We start from the raw sequence: 23,937 nt of genomic DNA on the forward strand, positions 1-23,937 counted from the left end.
TCACTTTTTCCCATTTTAAAAGTGACGCAAAAGTGGCGCAAGACCTTCATAAATAAGGCCCACTGTTTCCATACAACTGAGGGCATCAACGGTAATTCGCTCACTTTACATATTTAAATTGCACAGTATGTATGCTTCCTTCCAGCACTACATTCTAGAGCTTGTGGCATCATGTTACCAAGATACAGGTAACCATTGATACCACATCTCTCCTTCTTAATTATAACACTAATTTGACCTAGCGGTAAATTTAATAAGATAGTAAAGAAGTAAAGATATAAGTGAAACATGCAATAATAAAATAGCTGAAGCAAGATGGTATCACAATAGTGAAAGGAGACGACATATACTTCTTTAACACAAAGAAAATTAAAAAAGAACTGAATAACATACTAAAGTTAAATTACACCCTATTAACACCCTTATTAGTTCCTACTGTAGTCTGTAGGAATAGGAATAATTTCTTCAACCTACTTCCTCTTGTACTCTTTACACTACGGAGAAGGCGCCCTGCTCTTTTAATAAACGATGCCAATATTGTTCGACTTAATCGTAATACTTTATATGCATTTTTCCGCAGACAGAACAGTTAGCCGGAATTTACGATCGCCTGATCGAACATCCGAGCATCAGGGTTGTAGACAGGTCGCCTAAGTCAGGGCTCCTTGTAGTTAGCTTCCAGAGCCTCCAGCAACATGGCCGCCGAAGCCAGCCACAGTCTTTTTCGACCACACGCCCATGAGCCTCTGCGGCCGGTTTGATTTCATTGGACGCCTGGGGTTGTCGTACGGAAGCGGGTTTGGTTCGCAGGGAAATTTAAAAAAAGTTATCCACCCCACTGATTTTATCCGAAGAGCAAGAGAGTGAAAGAAATTACATCTCTGTAAGGGGCCGAGCAAATATATCTCTTTAGATTTGAGAAGGTAAGTTTGACATTTGTAACCGTTGGCAATATGTTGATTTAATTGGAGGCGCAGTTACCCTATTTTATCAGAAAGGAACAAAATTATTGATTGCAGGGTGACAGATAGTGAGTAGTTCAAGCTGACTGCAAAACTCGGAGCTGGTATTAGTGCAGTTGCCCAACAAAATGCATTCTGGTGCATCTGTTTGAATTTAATTGTTTTTAACTCTTCGCCTAACCCTTTCTGAATGCATCGACTTCAATTTAGGGTTCGAAAATTGCAGCTCTGACAAGTTTTACCTATCTACAATTAGATACACTGCCCCCAGTTCATGTTATTTTTTTCTTTGGGATTTGCAATTTCCTTTATTCCATTATAAATTCAGGAGTACAAAGAAAAAACATAGACTAGACCAGCCAATCGCATAAACCTTGGAAACTTGGCCCCACGAATCTGTCCAATGTTTTAGTGTGGATAAACCATATGATATTTGTTTGCGCTGCCGGGTATCTCTACCCCCAGTGCACCTAAACAGTAGCTTTGGGGCCAATGTCCCTTCTGTACAAACCTTTCCCTGCAGTCAGTCTTATTTACATTGCTACCAGTAGTGCCATTTCACGTGTGCCACTTGTAGCCAGTTTGTCATTTAGACTTTGTTTTTTAAAGCACATGCTTACATTGTAATGAGAGCAATTCTAAATCCTAGAATGTATTCTTGGGTAAAAAAGCTCTGAATACGGAGTTGGTACATCACGTGGTAAACCTTGGCTGCTATATTTGTTCGCTCTTTTTTCTTGTTAATGTGTAAGCCAACCTTGTTCTTGAAAGCTGAGTGTTATCGTTTTTTTTTCATTTTTCCCAGATCAAAGCCTAGTATCGTTGGTTGTTTGTTGATATAACACCTCCAACTTGTACACTGCTACACTCCGACAAAAAGTTACTTTGTGAAGTTTTGGATCTGCAGAATAAGATTATATGTTGTCTTCCATGCGAGAAACATGCTAAAAATACACTGTGTATGATTGTGTGGCTAGAAATATGCATTTTTGGAAGATTGTAGTAGCTAAGAGACCTATTGGATGCCATTATCACCCACGTTTCTAAACTTATAATTGTATGTTTTAAACAAGCATTGGCATAGCCAATAGGTCTCGCCTTTGGGACCTTATAAGTGTTGAACCATACAACAGTTGACGTTGTTGCACCAAGGATATTGTGCTGCATAACTAAATGCTCATATAAATATTTACATTGCACATAGGTTTAGAGTTCTCATCTAAACTTCACTGAGAAGGGACAACCTTCATTTGTGAAAGCCATTGAGTATGTGTATATATATATATATATATATATATATATATATATATATATATATATATATATATATATATATATATATTCACCCAATAAGGCACCAGAGATTGGAGTGTTAATCTAAACCTATAACAAAGCACAAATGTAGCTGGATTTTATAACAGTATTGTTTTCTCATAACACAGTGTATCTCAATTACCAAAAGGATATGCAGAACCAAGGGTGGTAACATAGGCCAATAACTTTCAACATGTGACCGCACTAGGGCGATGAATATGTTATGTGCTAAGGTGTATGGAACGGAAGTACTTTAATAGGGAGGTCACGGTGGGCATCAAAACCAAGCAAGTGGCTATATTGATTAACCATAAACCAATTGGCTGAGTAACAAGAATATGTCACAAACTATCAAAGTGCTGGCTATGAACGTCTAAACTGCACTTGCAAAAAGTGAAAGTTACAAAAGATTTGCGTATTAACCAGTTTGCATATCCGGTCAAGCACCAGGTCGATGATCTCTTTGCCAGTGGTGTAGTGGCCGCGAGCGTAGTTATTGGCTGCATCTTTTTTGCTGGTGATGAGTTGCTCGGGTGGAAGAGTTGTCAGTAGGTTCCAGTGCGAACTTCTCTGGTGAAAGATGCGCAGAAAGTTAGTACAATAAATTGCTCTCACTTCAGAGAGACGAAACTTTAGAGAACATTGTAACTGAGATTACTATATACAACTATATTAAGACATTACGCAAAACTCCCTTGAAAATGGTCAAAAATACGTGATATGTCTACATATTGCAGGTCTGAGCAACAGCAGGAGAAGCAGGTAAGGCAATTGGTGATAGGATAAACAATCTCTACCCTCATGTCTTATTTCCACGCGAAAAAAGATTTACACATCGATATTAAAAAATCAACTCCCCAATTCCTAGTGTCTGAACACGGCCCTCGGTACATGTTTGCCAGCCCTGGTCTCGCTGAAGAAGGTGTTAAAGGACTTGTTGCCTCCCCAATGGTCTTGTCTCTGGGCATCTGTCCGTCGAGCTGGATGCCATGTTCCAGGCAGTAAAGCTCCCAGCAGGCTTTGCCAATCTGGACACCAGCCTGGCCAACGTGGATGGAGATGCACTCACTCGCTGGGCATCAGCAGAAGGTTGGGCTGTTACACTGAAAGGGCAGTGGGTGACATTGAATACAATTTTCACCAGGCTAGAGAACATAGTTTGGCATGTGATAGTTGACGGGGTTGTATGGCAGCTGCTCTCGGTTTGTTTAAATGTGCTGTCAGTCAAAGCAAGGGGGTGCCCTCCCTATCCGGGTCAGCAGCTGTCTCCAGCAGGCATGAAAGCATGCACACCCGCAGGTGGGGAGACTGCGCCCCCACCAAAGAGGGATCCTACAGCTACCTCGGTGCACAGTAGTTTCCACGTTTGCAGTAGGGCATTCGTCGCTGGTGCACCCCACCGGGAGGAGAGCCCCCAGGAGCTATGCATCCAGCCCCAAACAAAAGGTGCTGTTAAACTAGCAGCACTCAAGCATGACGACCCGGAAGAGGGGAGTTAGTGCTGGTAAGAAAGAGATGGTTGAAACACAGCCCCCCCCCCCCGTCCCGGTGATAAGAGGTAACGTCAGGGAGTTGGCATGGCTTTCAAACAGGAAAGAAAACAAGAGATGAACTATATTAAACTACAGGCAGAATTGCTCTGGGAGGGCGGTCGGAGATTCCAAGCCAGACACCCAAGGGTTAAATAGAGAATAAAAGAATGGGCGAAAAGCATGAATTGCAGAGGAAGAGGGAGAAAACAAACTATTTAGCCCAAAGCCATATAACCATAAATGACTTGAAGGGGGTGGTTAAAAGACAAGTACCTACTGAGTCTGAAACTCCAGAACAGACAAAGGGTGCCAGACACCAAAGAATACAGGGATCCTAGCTGTTCCATTCGAGGGCTTCCGCTTCCCTTTCGGGAGCTTAAGTCTTCGTCCCTACAGATATACCCACCAGATGTTCTGCTGCTAGTTGTATACAGAGCCATCTCGCAACAGTAGAGCTGGCCCCTGAACAGTGTAGCCCTCTGAACAATAGAGCAGGCTTTGCAACAATGCTGTTTGGGGAGCAGTGGCTTATTTGGTTCAGTTTTCTTTTCCAAAGCTCATTTTGCACTTATGCATAACATCAGACCACATAAAGCAGAGGGAACATGTGCAGCTAACTGGGGGTACACATAAAAGCCGTTAGCAGTGCCAACACCATCGAAAACCCCCAAAAGAGCGGTGGCGACTACAGTGGTTGAAAACTGCTGTCACAAGGGGCCTGAAAAGCTTTAGTGATGTGAGTAGGAGGTGGATATCGAGCAAGACCGAAGGAAAAGACAAGTGGAGAACCGCAAGAAAGTGAGAGACTGCGAGCAGGCAAATGTAAAAATGCGCGCGTGGCCACTCTAATTGAAAACAGATGGCCCCGCGTGCCACTGACCGCACCCGCAAGGTGGGTGCCGCCACAAACATGAGTGCTTGAAAAGTGCAGACCGATTCCAAAAGGTCATTTCCTAGGCAGCGCTTGCGCTAGGCTCGACCTAAAAAGGAAGTATCTACACAATCAGTGGTCTAGTGGTACATAATCTTTTATATTTTCGAGATGGCTTGCTAAATAGCTGTAAATATTTACTATATAGGTGGCTGCCAGCTAAATAACAAAGGTTATGCTCCATTTGTCCAGTGATCAAATAGTGTAAAGAAGGTATTCATTTAGCTGCTGGTCACATGTATATCATTCAAACAAATGCTTGTGTTGGTCTTGGATTATGTATTTCCATTTAACATAAATGACCCTATCCTCAAAACTGTGTGAAACACTATTGTATACATAGTTTTGTTAATGTATTCACTTTGAGCTAAGTGCATGCATCAAACTAAGATCGTGCAAAGATACATAGTGAATTTCATGGTTGTTAATTGGTGCTCTGGTGCTGAGTCTGTGGCATACACCCATAACTAGTAAGATAGATCAGCAGTTTAATGCTAGCTGATGATATCCGCATTGCTGTGAAGTTCACAAGCTCAAAGTTTAGGAGAAGGCAACTTCCGACTCCATTCCTTCTGATGTTAGTAGTGTTACATTAGGTAATGGTATCTGTTGCAGTGCTTCAAAATAGCAGAAGTGCAGTATGAGGCCCTACATATTAAAAGAAAAAACAATGTATGTTAGGAAACCTGATGTCGTTGATTATTCTGTCAAACAGTTAAGTTTGGAAAAAAATAATAACACAGCAGTGGCAAGGCTTAATTTCTACTTATGGGCTCGAAAGGTGGGTGATTCCATAGAGAAGTATTGAAGTATCTGCATGTTAAGAACTCTTTCCGTGTCATATGAATTTGAACTAGCAGGTATGATCACGATTTTAGGGATCAAGTGATGATGAAGACTAAAAGCAAGAAGGTCCAAGAGAGATTATGGGTTGTCACAGAGATGACGTTGAGTGGTATTCCCAAAAGGATTGAACTGTTTCAGGTATTTGTATAGGAAATAAGGTATAACAGGACCAGGAAAGGAAAAGCTGGTGTGAACATAAGTGCTTTCAAGAATTTCTTGAAAAATAAACACAGAAGAAACCACGTCAAAGGAACGGAGACAAAAAACCACAAGGGCCTGCTTCAGATGCAGCAGAGTTGTGTTGTGGGGAATTTCATAGGGTGTTCGACTATTGATAAAGTATGTAACTGATTAAAAAAAAAAAAATTTTTAGTAAGAAGTGAAAGGCTATTGTAGGAAATGAGAACAATTGCATCACAGTTAAGGAATAAGGTGCCAGAGTTCAATACTGATGTTATTCTGTGTGAAGGGTCCCAGTAGTTTTCCCACGTTATTGACTGTATGGATAGTGTTAGAAATGCTATTTCTGGCTGGCTAAGGCTTGCGCCAAAGCCAGGCAGAAACCACAACTCTAGTCAGGGCATGGGAGTTGCACGCCAAACATAACCCCTGCTCACCCCCTTGGTAGCTTGGCACGAGCAGTCCGGGTTATCACGGAGGCAATGTGTAAAGCGTTTGTGCCGCTACAGCGTTGAGCAACGTCTCTGCACTATTGGAGTAGCGAACCCTGCTACCACTGATATGAACACTCCGTGACAAAGGGCTCCTTGCCCGAAATGCATTGGAGGAGTTCGCATTCATTTTTCTACCCTAAAGGGATCTATACTACACATTGGATTGATATGATGTTAATATCATTGAAAAAATTATCATGAACTTTATTGAATAATAAATAGTATTTGGACAACAACCTTTTGAATCATTGCATGATCACCTACGGAGTGCCTCACCTGGGGATGTATTAGCATTCCTATGCGTACACTACAAGTTCCTAAAGCGTTTGTGCAACACCCACACAGCAGCAACACACTAGGCACACCACAAAAGTAACTCCACACAAGGTTATATAAAAAATAGCCTTTGTATGTCAGAAACACGTTAGATCTTAATCACGCAATATACACTGCCAACTGGCACTAGGCAGTATTTACGGGGGATTATCTACACATGACAGGGCCAATTGGGCCTCTGTCAAAACGAGCACAAATCACAAATGGTAAATGTAGCACAAATTGTAAACATAACTAGGACGCAACCAGTTACTATTGGTAAAGATCTGACCTCCGAATTATCCTCACATTAGGCCTAGAACATAGTAGGCAATAATCTCATAAGCATAAGCCTAACCACCTTAGGCAACAATTAGCATGAACACAGAGTGCCCCAATCGGGAGAGGGGGCACAACACACGGAAACTGGAACCGGGCCAACTGGCCTCTCTCAGGGGCTCAAATGCCCTATGTCCTCCAAAGTCAGGGGGTAAGTTGCCACTTTCAGTCAAAGCAAAGTGTCTTCAATTGCGCTGGCACCACTGTGCCTCCTGGGTCCCCACTGGGACTCCTCCAGAACTGGCTCTGCCTAAACGGTGCAGCTGCCACTAATTGGAGTGCAGCTGAGAAGGAAAATGTAGACACTTGCAGTGCCCTCTGGACCCCAACGGGGGGCCCCAAAAACCATGTGCCATCCGTTGTAGCTGGCCGCAATGGCGGCGCAGCTGTAAAGCCCAAAGAAGACAGGCCAAATAAACACTGACACTCTTCGTGCCTGGGGAGCCCCATTGCACTGGGTTCCTCCTGGTGCCCCTTTAGTAAATTAGGACACCAGCACCCACTGTGACCGAGGGGCACCAGCAAGGCTCCACACTTTGGCCCCAACGTTGCAGCTGCCCTCTCTCTCGTGGGGCAGCTGGAAGCAGCAACAGACACAGACACTGGCACCAACGTGCCTCTCAGTCCCACTCCGGAACTCTGCCACCACGGCGCCTGGGGAGCACAAAGAAAATACGCTCTAAACTCAGCCGGCAACGATGCTCCAGGCACCAGAAATGTGCCTCGGGGAGTATCAAACCTGGTATCAAACCTGCACAATGACGGGGGCCTGCACCAACCGTCTGCCAGCGGAGCCCTCACTCACTGGCTCTCTAGGGTTGCAGTCACTGGGACTCTGCAAGGCTCCTGACTTCTCCCTTGGCGCCTCCTTCACCGGGCTGCGGACTCCTCACTGCAGGTCGTCTTCCGTTGAGCGCCAGACGGCGGTGAGGGCTCCCACCTGATGGTTGGTGTGCCAGCATTTCTTCTCCCCGTGCGGGGCTCTCACCGCTCACGGGAGCCCCGCTTGCTGCAGCACTTCACCTCTCCTTCCTCCTGGCCGTCAGTTTCCGGTTTTGGCTCTGCCCACAACCCGGCGGCACTTTGCGGAACTCTGGACCTCCAGCAGTGATTTTTCTTGGCGGCAATGAGGGGTAGGCTCCCTGTTCCTTAAACATACAAAGCGGGGTAGGCACCCGCTCAGCATAGCAAAAATGCGCGGTAGGCACATGTGGTTTTTAAGTAGATGTAAATATGCTGGGTAGGCACCCGCTACGAAGGCACCGATGCGGGGTGCGCTCCCGCTCTGTTTTCAAGCATTAATCAGTGGGGTGGCTCCTGCTCGAAAAGGCACAAATGTGGGGGAATCCCTTTTTAAAATGATCGCAGCTCTGTGTTGCAGTTAAAAATAGAAGCGCTGCTCCTCAGCTGCAGAGAACAAAGCACTCTTTAAAAATGAATGCCAAGCACTCTCATTGAACTAGAATCAAAGTCCACGCTTTTTAGTCCAAAGTCCAGGGGGCAAAGGAAGGCCCAGGCAGGCCAGCACACAGGGCCCTCCAGCAATGAGGCAGTCTCTCGTGGCGGTTCCTTCTTGGAGCCCAGCAGCAGCGGCTGGCCCTCCAAGTCGTCAGGATCAGCACACCAGAACATTTTCATGGGGTCACAGCCCCTTCATTTATACACCCTTTCCCCTTTGTCTGTAAGCACAGGGCTGTGGAAACCAGATGCAACTGGTTTTGGAGCACTCTGTATACCAGGCTCCTCTTTACTCATTGTTAGGTGGGGGCTCGTCATCAGACACACCACAGGGGGGCGGAGCCAGCATTCACTAGTGCAGGCACACTCCCATTCAGGGGTCAGGGACTTCTCCTCCCACTACTTAAAATGTAGATGTCCCATTAGGCGTAGTGCTGACTCAACTTGCACCTCCTGGAGCCACCCACACTATCTAGCCCCTGTCACTCACAACCCAGGCATGCAATTCACATCAGGCAGGTAGACACATAGCACACAGAAATGCTAACTTCTAAAAGTTGCATTTCCATATTAACCACAATAGATCGTCACACACCATTGCTCAGCATTTATTAATACAATATCATACATACCAGACTTGACCACACTGCTCCTCTCATAACAGGAATTACCATTGACAAACACTAACCAGGGAATCCCCATGCGTTCCTATGTGAGGGCAGGCCAACCTTGCAAATGTAAGAGAGAGCGCACGCACTTTACACTGGACCAAGTGATAAAGTGCCTAGAGGCCTTAAACTATCAACACTACACAGGGAAAAGGGCCAAGTCCAACAGATAGTACGAAAGGGCCTATGCTGCTGGACTTGTGTGTGTGGTTTAGTTTCCTTGGGAATGCCTTGATGCTGGAGACATGGGGTGAAAGGAAATTGTTGCCTCCTGGTAGCTATACTGGGCACAAGATGCATTTCATTGGTTACTTTTGGGTCGATTTGGAGAACACAGGCTGGAAAACCAATCGGATAATCTGTGACAGTTTAGAACAGAGTTCTTCAAACTGTGGGGCGCGACACCATCCCGGGGGGCGCACTCGACACTAAAATCTTACCTTTGTTGTCCTCGGCGTCGCAAGTCTTCACCCATTCAAATGGGGATTTCTTTCATTAAAGAACTCTCGGTGACCGAGGGTTGGAGGGGGGAGGGAGGGGAAATCATTGGGCACGACGCGCCCATGCTTTTGTTTGCGAAGTTCTAACTGTTCACCATCCCAGGAGGGGGTTAATAGGTAGCGCTGACATAGCTGCCAAGGTTTCAGATTGCTATGTGTGACATTCCAACTTCTATGAGTGACACTTTCTCGCGAACAAAAATCATTCAATGAACACAAAGCAAACTTCCAAATATCAGAAATTGCAGCCATTTGAACAACAAAAAACTCCAAAAACGTATTGAAACTGCTGTAGAGCACCAGAACTGGAAGGACACTAGTGGCAAATCACACACCGGCAACCGTAGTCTAAAGAAAATACCTGAGCCTCAAGTGAAGTACCCAAGAACAATGACGTCCTGTTGAGATTACTGTCTGCAGAATTAAATGAAATCTGAGATCTCTTGCAGATGTAAACCTGAAGGATGACGAGCGGCCCTGCGCCTGCAGATTTCTGTATCTCAGTTAATTTTCATCTCATCTCATCTCAATCATTTGCAATGCGTGGTGCACTCCACGCTGTGAAGTAATGTTACAACAGATGAGTGGACAGTGGGCATCTGAAGAATGATGATGATGACGTGAGCCATAACGGACCCCCTTCCTTTTCTCCCCCCCCCCCCCCCCCCCCTCCCCCAGCCGGGCCCCAGTGCAGAGAGAGCAGGGAGAGGGTGCTGGTAAAACTGCCAACCTTAGTCTGTGAAGCTAAATCTAGTTAGTCAGGGCAGTCATGATAAGGATGAGGAGACCTCAGATTTGGAACTAAATTGATTGTGTGAGTCGGACTGAAATAATTTACCAGAGATGATCAGACTGTGTGTGCGTCTCTGAGGAAGCGCTAATGTCACACAAGCACTAATTAAACTGTGTATGCAAAGTCTGCCTGGCGCGTAAACACTTACTTAATGAACTGGAGTTGCTTCAGACTGCTACTGTCTCTGTGTTCTGGTCCGTCCGGTGGCTGCGGCGTGAACCACACCGGGACCCCCGGCCGCACAGCACGCTGCATCATGCACTCTTCTTCTCCCAGCAGAGTGACTCACTGACAAGTCCCCCGCCCAGCCGCACTTTGCGCCCGCAATGTCTGCGATGCCTCTGATGCTCAGCGGCACAGGCGGCCATGTGTCCTGTCAGTCATTGTAGTGTAGCGGGAGTGACTAAATCGGTCACTCACTTACTGCTCAGTCCGGCAACGCTGCTGGGTTTTATTAAAGTGGCAGCGTACGGAGGACTCTAATCTCAGTTTGAGTTCCCCGCCACTACTGAACTCTCTTCATCCGGTCCAGGACATGCCGGAGATTGGGCCCCCTGGTGTGCCACAGCGTTAGCAACCACTGCTGAGGCAGCCTGGGCAGGCCTCGCACTCGCTCTCGGTAATTGTTATAGTGTGAATGTCACTCAGTGTGTCTGAAGAGTCTGGTGTGTCTAAAAGCCGCACGGCGCGGGAAATATAAATGTTGCCAGCATGAGTCAGCTGTCGGATTTAATTTGTAGAGAGGTTGAGTGCGCTACTGGGGTGTAGGCGCATCCCTGCTTAAGGGCACACTTATGTAGTTCGTTGTTATGACACAACAGACTCCAAGGAGGGTTCAAGTTATTGCCTTTTATTTTAAACGTTCATTTTCAGGTTCAAAGGTTTTCCATATATCGCATTCAGCAGTTCATATTATCCACTTATAGAACTTTCATCAAAAATGCTCCAATGCATTTCGGACCTGGAGGGTCCTTTATCAAGGAGCGCTAAAAAGAAACAGAATAAGGCTCCAATCAATGGTTTGTAAAATAAATGAAAGGCATCACATAGTCAATTTAGCAAACCTAATCAATTTTTCAATTTGTGAACACAATTAATATTTCAAACATGAGTGGTCAACCCGCATGCACCAGTGTGTGTACAAACGCGTTGTAATGGTTTATCGAATAGCAGTGCTGAGGAGGATGGGAATGTGATCGTGTGTGAATTATAAACTGGGGTAGAAGCAGGTTCGTGCAGGGTGACTATTTTGCCGGTACGCTTAAGAGGAAAGGTGACCGGGATGGTACAATGTGTCGGGGAGGGTAAAAACATAGTTAACCAGGCTGCTCGTTAGAAAACGAGACTTACGTGATACGCTTAAATTGGGTTCCTCATGGACTCTGCGGAAACATAAGGAAATAAGTCTGAGTTTCAAGAGCGTTGGCGGGTGAATCCTCGGCACATAACTGGCCTCAGATTAGACTTACTGAGAAAGCTGGATTCTGCGTGGCTTCACGGGGTGTCTGCGCCGGAGCTCAATGGCTTCGCGATTCGGATTTAATTTGTAGCCATACATTGTATCACTCTCAGCCACTCCAGAGCTGAGAGCCGACAAAATTAACTATTAACTTACTGCCCAGTGCCTGCAGCAAGTCTGCAGGGAGCAGCTGGCAGGCGCTGACGGCGCGCTCTGCCACCCTGCTTGCCAGAGTTTGAGTGGCAGAAATGCGTGACAATGCATTTCAGTGCGATGATGCGGAAAACCGCACTGAAATGCGTTAGGGTCACACCTGATGCGTGATGCTTGGCAGGCCTGCGCTGAAATGCTTCAGCTGCAGTGGGAGGCAGGACGTCTCCTCGGCTAAAACCGAAAGCAAAGGAAGAGACAGTCCTGTTCCTTTGCATTCGATTTCAAAGCAGAGGAGGCTCCTTGCCTCCCACTGTAGCTGAAATTAATGTTCCATAGCTGCCAAGGTTTAAGATTGCTTTGTGTGACACTTTTATAATTGCAGTGTAATTAAGAGTTACATTTCACTCACTGAGTGACACTTTTCTTGCGAGCAAAATCAAGCAGTAATGATGAGGGAAATGTATATAAACATTAGAAATGACATACATATTGGAGCAATAATTCAATGTATTCACTTGTATAAATTCTAGACCGCCTTAGCTGCAGAGTTTGTGAGTTATCAGTTCTTTAAAAACAATTTCTCTAATATCAAAATTTGCATTGTGTTGCTTGGCTTTTTATTCCATAGGATAACTGTTATTTTTTTCTTTTTTTTTTTTTTGTTTGAAAACCTTTATTTATCAGAAACATAGTACACAGCGTCTGCCTACAACCACTGCCGGCCGGCCGCTATGACAATAATTAGCCTTCCAAGGTACCTTGCACTGCAAATAAAGGACAAAAAATCACAAATATCAACACTACGGTAGACTGGCAAGGAGCCACAGGAGGAGGATAGGGAGGGTTTCATTTTGTAATTTAGACGAATCGTCCTAAAGTCAGATCGGGTGGCCGAAAGGGCGGACCAAATAAAGGGATATACACAAGTTAAACATCATTATCGAGAAACTGGCGGAAATCAGCACAATAAGGATAAACAAGCACCGAAATACATATCACCCCAGTTAGCGCCCGCCCAGTCAATTTGTCACATAAGGAGTTGCATTCAAGCTGGTATACGATATAGTAGGATATAAGAGGGATCATTATATGACAACGATGAAAGGATCCTACGACATGCAGGAAGGCACTTGTTACAAGGGAAAATTAGCAGCAGAAAATGCGCCCTCAAACAGTAGTATAAGAGGGAAGGAAGAGCAGGATGTGTAATCATTCAGTAACTATGCATTAAAGTCGATATCATGGTCGTGAATCAATAAACCTTGCGACAGTAACACAGACGCAAAGCACGAAAATCCGTCCCAGAAAGAACTAAACCCAACCCCCATCTGACCCGAGATACGAAAGAAGAAGAAGGAAACAAGAGAAAGAACAAGAAGAAAGGCCATAGAAACAAAAAGAAAACGAAAGTCAAGCCCCAACCCCCCCACCCTGCACGTCGAAGAGGCTACGGCCCCCCCCCCCCTACTAACGTGCCTGTCGCCCCAAGAGTACCCACATAAGGGAAAAGACGGGGGAAAATCAACACAAGCAGACTCCCGCCCCACCCCATTCGCACAAAGCAGCTCAGGCGCGATCACATAACAGACCAGCAGGTCGACAAACAATGGCGGCGTCGTAGTACAGTTCAGCAAAGCGTCCACATCATAATGAGTGACCGGGGATCAGTCCTGCGATGCAAAAAGGAAGAGTTCACCCCTGTCCCAACTTTACCCTTCCGTCAATACGTAGCCACTGAAAGTTTGCAATGGGGCACCGCCCCGAATGAACAAGACGGCCAGGCGGGTAGAACAAAAGCAATTCAGCGAGAGATCTCAGAGGCAGGGGACTGACAAGTAATCTCCTGAGGACATGTAGGCACAGGAACAAAGCTCCGAGGAAATCCCTCAGGTTGCGACCCGGTAGTGGCAACACAAGATAGCCGGGTGGTGAAACAGGCCCATGAGGGGAATCCGCACTTTTTGTAGCACTAGACCTCGATGGCACATTCAAGCGGCTAGGCAGGTGGGATCTGTGACCAACATCGTCCAGGGCCCTCCATGGCACCATCGGTAAGCACGTAGCAGGCACATCTAATGGCGGCAAAGATCCGCCCACAACACTACTTCTAACGGGATCGCCGGAGCCTTCTTCCCACGGCTGGGTGATAATAGCGTCCAGGCTCCGTGCAAGGTCCCCGGCCCCATCCAAACAGGTAAAGCGCAGGGAGCTCAGAGCAGCAATCAGGTCGCGAGCCGTAGGTTCCATGGTGCTTAGCTGGCATAAAATCACTCGCTCTCAGGGTATATTATACCTCGGCCAATGTCAGTGTCCCCCACCGAACCGCCCAGCCGAAAAGGTAGTGTAAAAGTCACCAGAGCAGGGGCCGGCGCCACCTCCAGCTGTTACGATCGATCCGCCATTACACCTTGCCAATAAACGGTACACTCAGTTGCAGGATGCCCCATAAGAAGCGCGGGCAGCATCGACGTTATATGGCACAGAGTCTCAATAGCAGGGGCAGACCCACCAACTGTGCGCAGGAGCGCCGACTTCCATACCTTCGAGGTCCGAAATGATGCACCGGTCTGCCCCAGGTCAGCCAGCGCCAGCAACGTTGCTCCCGTTTCAGAATGGCGGTCTCAGCTCGTCCAGTAGATCTACAAACAGCGCAGATAACAAAGGAACGGTCGTATCAGGCAAAGGATCAGATCTCCGGCGTGTGCGCCCGTGTCTGTGGTGGCGCCAAGTCCCCACGTCCGTCCGGGTTGGCGCAGTGTCTCTCCCGCAGCTAGGAGATATGGGCTTCGTGGCCCGCAAAGCCGCGACCTCCAGTGGCATCCGCGGCCGGCACCAACATCCGGTCTCTCGGCCAGCAGTCGGACGCCGCCACGGCGTCTAGTGAGAAAGAGTGGATGGATGGGTCACCAGTCACCTCCGAGCGCCGGAGTTGCCGCCCGCCGATCCACACATTTTCCGACGTCCCGGGAGCACTGCCCGAGCCTGTGCGACCCGGGGAAGAGCAGGATATTAACAGGATAAGTGCCGTGGCGAGCGGAGCTCGCGGACTAGGCGGCCATCTCGCTCCGCGCTCGGCCACGCCCCGGATAACTGTTATTTAATGACAGAATCATACATTGACTTGAAAGTCATAATTGGCTAAATATATTTACGAACAAGCTACCTGAGAGCTTCAGAATATTGAATCGCTTTTAAATGTAACATATTGCTTACGATTCCAATGCTGCCACCGGCATTCCTTTTTGATTATATTTTCCGAAGTTCAAATGCTTTGTATGATAGTGGCGGTATTTAATTCACGGTTCTTCTTACCCCCATGCACAGTCCTCCTTCCTGTCACCTCACTCAGGTAAACTTCTGTGCCATCCTGCTCACTGCCACTTGGATCGCCGGTGGAAAAGGCCTCCGCCACTGTATGTCGGTTGGATAGTAAAGACTGTGGGCCTTGTAAAGTTATTTTCTGCCTCGTCGCCACTGTAGCAGACGCAGTGTCTCTTCCATGCTGGCGGTAGCTGGGCTGCCAAATCTACAGTTTTCTTCTGTTAAACAGACACATGCATACATGAGTAAAAAAATACATCATGTCTGCAGGTCATCCATGACCTGCAGGGTGTTCTTGTCATCACTTGTGGCTCCTGACTGTAGGGCTCCCAAAGCAGAAGGTGGTGAGCCCATCCTAAACTAAAATCCCCCATGCTGTGGTAGTGCTCTTCCGTGTCGTGGTACTTTTCTGCCCTACTACTAGTACTACACTAACCTAGGCACCTAGCTAAAAAAAACTGTAACAGCAATCTATTCACGGCAGCAGCGGATAAGTGTTTAAAAAGATGTAATTGATAACTACAGTTTAGTTAATAGATATGGCCCCTGATATGTACGCGGCGGTCGATTTATTTAGTATACTAGATTCCAGAAATTTGTCAGGTGGTGGGGGGGGGGGCTCAACCTACAAAAGTTTGAAGACCTCTGGTTTAGAGTGATGCAATTCTGGCTTGGCCACACTAACAAACCATGGTTATTTGTTTGGATCTCAATGACGCTCCACCTGTCTATGCTGGTTAGGCATAAAGTCTAATGCTCATTTGGCTTCATAAGAGAAATTGAGAGAGAGAGGCTGAATGACCTGTGTTCAAAGAGGATTATTGAAGCAACAGAATTCTTGCCATGTACTTCTGCGGTGATCTCATTAAAGAGTTCCTATGAGATGCAATTGTGCATTGGCTTGCGCAGTCTCAACTAAATTATCGGTATAGATAGGCATCCCATGTCAAATCTCCACAAAATGGTATAGATGCTTATGGTAGCTATAGCAAAAGACAAACAATTGGTGGACGAAATGCAAAGCAAATCAAAACATTCACCCCTAGTCAAGGGATCTGGGTTAAATCCATCATTCTTTTGCTCAGCATGCCCCCCCAGTTTAGACCTGGCCATTTGCAAAAGTCTTGACCCTGTGCCTCCTGGAAACAGTCCAGCCCAAACTGCCAAGCCAGGTCCTCCATGGACCAGAAGCAGGCATCCTAGGACCAGTTTCGGGGTATCACACCTCTACAGCCAGGATAGGTTGATTCCGGTGGCACAGCTCTCCATGCCAATGGAGTCAAGGTATCCTGGCTGATTAGGGCTGAAGGCCCGAAACCAGTCCAGGGAGGGCCTGGCCTGGCAGTTCGGGCTGGACTGTTCCCATTGGGCGCAGGGTCAACACTGATTAACATATGGCTGGGTCCAAACTGGAACGGCACGGTGAGCAAACAAATGATGGATTTAGGCCCAGATCTTTCTACTGGGGGGAATATATGAAATTGCTCTTTTTGCATATGGTAGCTATAGTGCTTCCTTCCGTGAGTCTTGTAAGTGCCTATCATCAGGTTAAACTACACAAGGAATCAAAACATTTGACGGCTTTTGTTACACCCGAGGGCATGTTTCAATTTTTAAGAACACCTTTTGGTCTGACAAGTGCTTCATCAGTTTTCTGACACCTTTTGAAAGAGATACTCATGGGAGTGACTGACGCTGTGACTTTCCAAGTTAACATATTGGTATTTTTAGAAAGGATTATCATGACCAGAGTAAGAATTTGTATGTCTTGAGTGAGTTGGAGAGCAAGGATTTAACTTTGTTGTCATCTAAATTTCAAGTTCATGTATGAGAAAATGGAGTACCTTGGGCATATAGTGTCCAAGTAAGGCAGTAAGCGCAAACAAAACCACTTCCAGGAGATCTTTGAGATGTCGGCGCCGGTGACTAAAGATTAGTTGACCTTTCTTAGGTAGCGAGTTCTATTCCATATTCATGTGGAACTATGCCACCAATGCTGATTCATTTGACTGTTGAAAAAAGGTGTGAAATTACTTTAGGATTTTGAGCAACAGTAAGATTTTGTAGAGTAGAAAAATAAAATGGTACAAGCTCCTTTTTTGAGGTAAGAAAGGAATGCTTGGTAGCAGTGGATGCAAGCATTGTGTGTCTGATAGCAGTGCTGCTCCAACCGGACAAGGGTGCCTAGTAGGAGGTGGTGTACGCCTTAAAGACATCAAGAGAATCGGAGCAAAATTATATTGTCATTGAGAAGGAATTGCTAGTGATCACCTGGGTTACAGAACATTTTAGACAGGTCGTTTGGGGCACATATTTAGTGTTAAGAATTGAACACAAGCCACTTGTCGTAATGTTGTCTCATAGAGGGGGAAGGTCTCTGATAGTGCATCTTTCTTGTTTAGCACCTAAGATACAGCAGTATCCATATTCTCTTTAAGTATGTTCCAGGGAGAGTGAATGTCCATACAGCCTACATGACACGTCTTTGTGGAGTGGAAGATGCAGATGAGTCTGAAGTTGATATTACTGTACTGTGAAAAATGAAAAATGTTTATGTATGAGTTACAGTAAGATCATAGTTTCTTGTTCCTTTAACACAAGAATGGGCAGAATCAATTGAATGCGTGTGGAGATGAAATTGGTTTGTGAATATCTGGTGAAAGGTTGGCCGAAACACACAAATTAGAAGGAAAACATACTGTTTTTTTTTTTCTTAAGTGAGGAATCAGTTATGGTGTGTGAAGGTTTGGTGAGGGCAAGTAAGGTGATCCCACCATATAATTTGAGTAAGTGAATTTTCAGGTTGGCTCCTGAGGGGCATTTGGGTATCTGCAAAGGAAAAAAAATTTGCAAATTGTATTGGTGGCCTGAAATTAAGTCTTGTGGGTGAGCATGTGAGGGAGTGTAGGGTGTGTGCTAGTAGTGACAAGACTGCTAGAGTTTGTGTTTCTGATTTCACACCATTAGAATATGTTGCTAGTCCACGGAGGAAGCTTGGCATGGATAGTTAGGTCAATTTTGTATCCATCTAAAAAAAAAAAGCCATTGGCTTTGTTGCTTGTTGACTACTTCACCAAATGGTCGGAAGTGAGATTGAATCAATCTAGCATTAATCTTTTCCTTCAGTTTTTAAACTACATTTTTTAATAGAAAACCATTGCCAGAGGAGCTAGTGCTGGAAAATGGTCAATGGCAAATTGTGAGAGTGTGCTATTATAAATAGTGCCCAAATAACCTCCCCAGTTCCTTTGACCAGTTGAACTCTTCAGCCGCGTGGCTAAAGAAATCTGTTTTAGCGGCCAAGAGTCAATTGTCCTGGAGGAAGGCTTTGCATGATACTGTGTTTAACATATAGGGTTTTCCCCTAATTCTGTTACTAATCTAGCTTCTTTTGAAATGTTGAGTAGAAGATCACTAGAGCTTTCATCAGTCTTTTTAAAATATTGAATGCATATTTTTCTTATCCTGCACGTGGCATTCTATTGCAGTGGTAGAAATTAACGTTTAAAAGCACACCCTGTGGTTGTATGATACGTTGAAATTTCTGGCTGATCGGGTGAAGGGTCATAAAGGCTTGACCGAAGCAAAATGGGATCAGTGAGGGTATGTGGTATTGTGGAAGCTGCATCAGTGTAGTGTGTGTGTGTGTGTTGTGGTTTATTTATTTGTGTTAAGTACCATCTAGTGGCAATAGCTGCTTGATAACGATTGTGTGACTCTTGGTTGGGGTAGTGAGGGTGTGTGAGGCTGTCGTGGAAAACCCAATGTAGCTAACATGGAAATGATAGGGAAATCTGAATGAGAAAATGTTCATTAGAAGTATACAGGAAGAACTGGAGGCGTTGTATCACTAAGCCTTGGGGACAGTAACGGGTTGGGCAAGCGGTGAAGGCTTAGTGGAGAACAGCAGGAGGAAAATGAGTGTTGTCCAAAAGGTAGGCAGGTAAAGAAGATCATAGTTAAGAGGAGGACCAGTTCTTTGCTGTGTCACTCTTGCTAAGTTAGAAAAGAACCATTAGTTTATAATGACTCTTAGAGGGCAAGCTGGTGTGTATTGTGGATAGGCACTTCTAATGAGCAGCGAAGGTGATAAAAGAAATGCTTTAATAAAATGGCGGATTGTCACAAGAGAGGAGAGGGTTAAATGGATTTTACTGCAAAAGGTGGAATATAAGGTCATTAAAAAAAGGCATTCAAGCTTATTTTTGTAGCCTAACTTCATTTACTGGAAAAGCTGTGGTGAGATGCATTGCTTTTCTCAATTTCCCATCACCATTTTCTTTTTTGTTTTAATTGCTTTTTGTCATTTTCATAACAAAACATCAGTAAAAAAGGGAAGAACGGACATTGCAGTGCTTGATTATTATAGGCAAATGACATGTCCGTAACACATCCAACACACATTTACAGTCTGTGGCCACCATATGCAGTCGATATTATGTAACCTTATGTGATATAAGTCCCACATTACACGTATTCACCACCACCTGCCAATCCTCCAACAGTACCATAACCTACACGTATTCACCACCACATCCTCCAACAGTACCATAACCTATCAGAAAAGCGCCCTCACAGGAGCACATAGCAAACGGGCCTTTCACTACCCCTCAACATCCCTGGCACTCAACTAAGTGGTACATTGTTCCCAGATATCTTTGGGCCTAGATTTGGCTGGCTGGAGGTTCCAGTATTGGGTAAGCTGTGTACTGCAATAAGCTACCTGTGTGATCCAATCCCTAGACAATAGTGGTCTTGCTGTCCCCCAGTGTAGTGCAGGGCTCGAAAAATCCAAAAAATGGTAGTAGTCCTGCAGGGCTAGTACCTTTAAAAAAATGTCCTCGACCTAACTGCAACCTACTTGACCTCCGTCTCTGAAAGCGGAGCAAATGTGACAAATAACAAGATTTAAAGGCATCTTTATTGCTCATTAACTTTGTGAGCAATAAAAATGCCTTTTCAATCTTGTTATCTTGTCACATTTGTTCCAATTTCACAGACAGAGGACAAAAGTTGGTTTGGTTTCCTACTTGCCAGAAAGGGCGAGTAGGACCTAAAAACAGCTCGACCTTGATAAATTTAGTTTGACTATGCGAGTGGTCAAGTGGAATTTTAGAGCCCTGTAGTGCTATCTGTCGTTTGGCCATCAGTAGCAACATTGCAGGTAATTTACGCGATTTCGGCGATACTGTTTCGAGTATACCAAGCAAAGATGTCAGGGGGGTGACGGGGATATCCAAGCCGGTTATGCATTTTACATTTTGGTGAATTTCTAGCCAGAAATTCGCTATGGGCCTGCAACTCCAGGCCAGATGGATGAAAGAGGCAAGCGGTGAGCCACATTTCCAACAAGTCATCTACTCTAAGACCCATTCAACACAGCTGTATGGGAGTATGATAAAGGCGATGTAAGTATTTGAAGTGGATGAGCCTGAGGCGCTAGGGAAGAGCAGCTGGAGCTGCTGATAGCTCAATCGCCATTGCTCATCAGTGAGGGGTTCATCTAGTTTCCGATCCCAGGCCGCACAGGATGGGGGAATTATAATAGGCGGCGTGCATTGCGTGTTTCTGTATATTCGTGATACAAGTTTTCGTCCCGATTCTGATGCTAACAGATTTTCTAGGGCTGAGAGGGACGGCGGGGGCGCAGGGAACGTAGAGACTTTGCTCCTGCAGGAACCTCTAAGTTGGTAGTATAGCAGCCTGTCAAGTGCCGTTGGCTCCGCCAGGGAGCACATCTGTTCGAGGGTAAGGAACAGGTTATTCAGGAAGAGATCTCCTCCCACCACCAATTTATCGGTTATGGTGCATGTCTGAGATTTCTTATCAGTCAAGGGGGAAAAATGGATTGTTGAAAAGCGGGATCGGGCATACAGCGGGTCTAGGTGCGCCAGTTTGCGAATTCCATCCCATGCACATCGCAAGGCCTGTACTGGGTCTATTTCTCCGCGTGGGGGCCTATAGGGTTGGTATAGCGACGTTGATCCTGGCAGTGGGGCAGCACGATCTATTTCTATAGCTACATGTGGCTGATAAGTTGTTGGGTGGGCCCAGAAGTGTAAAAATTGCGCCTGCTCACTATAAGCATATAATGTGAAATCTGGGGCTGCCAGTCCTCCCTGGTCCTGTGGTAAAGTCAGAATTTCCCACGCTATCCTTGGCTAACCCCCGCCGATACCAGTTCAATAATTAGTGATTTGAGCAGTTGAAAAATGTGCTGGGGAAGTGGAAGCGGCAAGTTAACAAACAAAGTAGTTTAGGCAATATTTTCATTTTGGCGATTGCTATTTTATCTGCTAACGAAAGGGGAAGAGTTTTCCACCTCCTGGCCCTGTCCTCTATCCATACTATTGCCTTCCAGTAATTAGCTGTCTAGGGGAGAGGAGTTAGCCTAATGGCTAGGGCGGTTGACCTTGAATCTGGGGAACTGGGTTCGAGTCTCGGCAATGGCGCTGAACATCCTGTGATCTGGGCAAATGACTTCATCCCCCCGTGCCTAACAAAAATAATATGTCCTCCTGTAATGCAACTGGTGCTATGTTAAGCGACCCGATACGGGGTCAAGTTCGTGCTATATAAAACTCCGTAAAAAAATAATAATAAAAAAAAAGAAGTCTTGTAAGTCACTAGTTATCCAGACTCCCAGATATCGAACCGGCTTCGGTGCCCATGCTATTGGATATTCGGTATCAAAGCGCTGTGTACCCGATGTGAGTGGCAGGATGACCGACTTTGACCAATTTATATGCACGCCAGATAGTCCGCCAAACCGGACCACCTCTCTCGTCATAGGGTCCAGATTATCTTTGGGGTGCACCATGTACAATGTAATATCGTCTGCGTACATTGAGACTGTAAGCATTCTCGTTGTGAAACCAATGCCTCTGGCTGCATGGTGTTGGTGAAGTCATGCGGGTAGGGGCTCACTTGCAATGGCAAATAGTAACGGCGACAGAGGACATCCCTGCCGCGTACCGCGAGTTACGGCGAATGGCTCTGATATCTGGCCATTTATTCTTAGGCATGCCATCGGCTGTGTGTAAAGGAGTTGTATGTGTTTTATAAAAAGTGGGATCCGACCGATTCTCTTAAGTAGGGAAAAAGAAATCCCCACTCCAATGAATCAAATGCCTTTGAGGCGTCTAGAAGAGCAGCAGCTGCAGGTAAAGTTGGCGCCAAGTAGAGCCCAACTAGAGTTCTTATGTAATGCCATGTTGCCCTACCAAGTACGAAGCCCGATTGGTCTGACAGGACTAGCTATCAGTTTAGCGAACATTTTGGCATCTAGGTAGGTTAATTAAAGAGAGCTGACGGTAAGAGTCGCAGCGCTGCAGGTCTTTATCTGGCTTGAGGAGAGCAATGATGATAGCCTCCATCGATTTAGAGAGGATACCATTTTCCAATGCCTCCTGATATACCGCCAAGAGGTGAGGGGCAATTTCTTGTGAATATTCCTTATAAAACTGCGCAGTGAGGCCATCAGCACCTGGCGCCCTATCCGCCTTCATGCCCCTTATAACCTGCCGTACATCCTCCACTGTGAATGGGATGTCCATATATGGTTGGTGTACATTACTGAACCACACCAGTCCTATTGACTCAAAATAATCCTCCAGTTCCGAGTTTGCCGGCAGTTCCTGAGTCGTGTATAGCTGTGAATAGAAGTCACGCATGATGTGTAGTATGTCGGGGTGAGTGTTCAAGAACAGCATCCAAAGCTAGGAGTTCAGTGATATATGCTGCCCCTCCAGGAGGCTTTAGTAGACTTGCTAACGTCTTCCCAGGACTGTCCCCTTCTCCATATTTCCGCACGGTTGTGTATTTATGAAGGAATTTCATCTGCCTCTCAGCCTCTTCCTGGAAAGCAGTTAATTTACTACGGATATTTCCCAATGTCTCAGCCGACGGTGTCTCATAGTATTCTAGTTCGAGCGTGTGTAACTCTGATTCCAGCCTATCAAGGGAGCCCCTAATGTCTCTAAGCACTCTATTCTGACCCGCTATACAGTGCCTGCGGATTACTACCTTGAAGGCGTCCCAACCGAATCCACCGACTCCATGTTTGTCGAAATATTCCTCAATATGCGTGTGCAGTTCTTCTTTAAAAACTTGGTCTGGTAGCGCGCTGGAGGGCTGCCGCCATGAGAAGGGTTGCCTGTAAGGGCGAGGTATGGTAAGGAACAGTGTAGCTGGAGAGTAGTCAGATAGTGTACGGGCGTGGTGGGAGACCTCTTTTACCCAGGAATGGAAATCGGGTGAGGTGAGTCAAAAATCTAGGCGCGACCAGGCATTATGCCTGCGTGATGCAGGTGCCTTCTCGCTTATCAGGTTGCAGGTGTCGCCAACTGTCTACAAGGCCGCAATCCTCCACCAATTGTTTCAGGACTGCAGCCGCTTGATGGTGATGTGTGCGATCAATGCTGCGTCCCCCAGTGCTTGTATAGAATGCCACATGTGCTGGTAGAAGGCAGGGTCATCTACGTTTGGCCCGTATATATTAGCAATGATGACTCTTTTATTAAATGGGTGTCACTCAGGGAGTGCCCCTTCTGATTAGCATAGCGACAACACGGGAGTAGGTGGAATAGCATGAAGTGAGCACTTCACTTCGCAGTTAGTATTTTCCCACAGGAAGGTCTTTGTGATTCTCTACGTGTTACCTCCCCTGACAA

At 45.9% G+C, this 23,937-nt stretch overlaps 1 protein-coding gene across 1 annotated transcript in view; it reads left to right on the plus strand.

The window, feature by feature from the left end:
* The first annotated feature begins 748 nt into the window (after positions 1-748).
* MELK (maternal embryonic leucine zipper kinase) overlaps positions 749-23,937 on the plus strand; it is a 350,951-nt gene continuing 327,762 nt past the window's right edge. The window contains exon 1 of the mRNA XM_086961674.1: positions 749-923. The gene's annotated coding sequence lies outside the window, so the exon portion shown is untranslated. The remainder of the gene's footprint in view (positions 924-23,937) is intronic.

This window comes from Lissotriton vulgaris, chromosome 3_1 (genome assembly GCF_964263255.1).
Source record: "Lissotriton vulgaris chromosome 3_1, aLisVul1.2, whole genome shotgun sequence".
NCBI classification, from domain to species: Eukaryota; Metazoa; Chordata; class Amphibia; order Caudata; family Salamandridae; genus Lissotriton; species Lissotriton vulgaris.